Here is a 1187-nt window from a genome sequence, read left to right as displayed (position 1 = left end):
CAGTAATGTACACATTAATGATATTGATAGTCATTTTTACATCAATGCATACATTTATTGTATGAATTATATTAGCAATAACATCAACTGTGACATCGTGTTTTCTTTCTAAAATAGGCAAGCCAGTTATCTCTTCTCCTCCATCTTTCTCTCTCTTGTCTAACCTCACCTCCTTCCCTCCATCTTTTTCTCTTAATTTCACGTCCACGCGGTTTCCTCCAACTTTCGTCAATTGGACAAGAAATGGGATAGGGATAGAAATAGGAAGCACCTACCAAGAAATACAAGTATGGAGGAAGTGAGAGAGAGGGAGCTAATGATTGAGAGAGATGTTATACTATATATTTATTGTTTTGATTGCACTTGTATCGTGTTACTGCTAGAATTTAAGAGATGCTATCAGGACTACGTTTGATAACATTTTAATAATAAATGGCAGCTTCCTTCCCGGTAACTACACCTGCTCCATTAGCAATACTCAAGGATACACTGAAGCTTCTTTTGTAGTCAGAGGTACAATTAAATTGCATTCTTATTAATTTATTTATTAATTTATTTATCTACGTATGTATTTATTAATTTATTTATTTATATATTTGTTTGTTTGTTTATCTATTTTAGCTCCAGATAGTCCTCCGTCTAATCTCACTGCTAGCTTCTTAGGAGCAGGTGATGTGAGAGTATCATGGACCCCGCCCACTGGTGATATTGACGGATACCAGCTGTATTATCAGGAGTCTGGGGGGTCTGATGCAGGATTGATTAATATTACAGGAACCAATGAGAGTGCTGTGTTGAGGTCGTTAGTGGGTGGGGCTAGTTATAATATATATGTGATAGCGTATGCTCATATTCCAAGTGAGAGCAGCGAGACACTCACTATTACTCTCAATGGTAATTAATAACAATAAAATAATAATCTCAATATTTTATAATAACAGTTTATACAAGTACAGGAGTGTTAACCACAATGTAGTGCGACCCACAATAGCTTTTACAAATATCAGTGTATAAAAATGAGACTTTGAAGGCTTGAGTACTAGGACAGAATTGAAGAAGTTTAACAAATTTTTGGAATGGGGTCATCCCCTGCTAAGCATGTTCCTAATAAATAAATAATAAAATAAATAGTACACAGCCAAGAATTATCATGCTGATACAGTAGTACTGCCTAAAGTTAATGAATC

General features: G+C 35.0%; 1 long non-coding RNA gene across 1 annotated transcript; it reads left to right on the top strand.

Moving 5' to 3' along the window:
* Positions 1-122: 122 nt before the first annotated feature.
* On the top strand, positions 123-1092 carry LOC109593418 (uncharacterized). Its single transcript, XR_002190944.1, has 3 exons — positions 123-287; positions 384-513; positions 622-1092. It is a non-coding gene; the product is annotated as an uncharacterized LOC109593418 (long non-coding RNA).
* Positions 1093-1187: the final 95 nt, after the last annotated feature.

The sequence above is a fragment of the Amphimedon queenslandica genome, unplaced genomic scaffold, assembly GCF_000090795.2.
Source record: "Amphimedon queenslandica unplaced genomic scaffold, v1.1 AMPQUscaffold_1594_Cont26398, whole genome shotgun sequence".
Lineage (NCBI taxonomy): Eukaryota > Metazoa > Porifera > Demospongiae > Haplosclerida > Niphatidae > Amphimedon > Amphimedon queenslandica.
The sequence above is the reverse complement of the archived record's forward strand: the minus strand, read 5'-3'. Positions and strand labels throughout refer to the sequence as shown.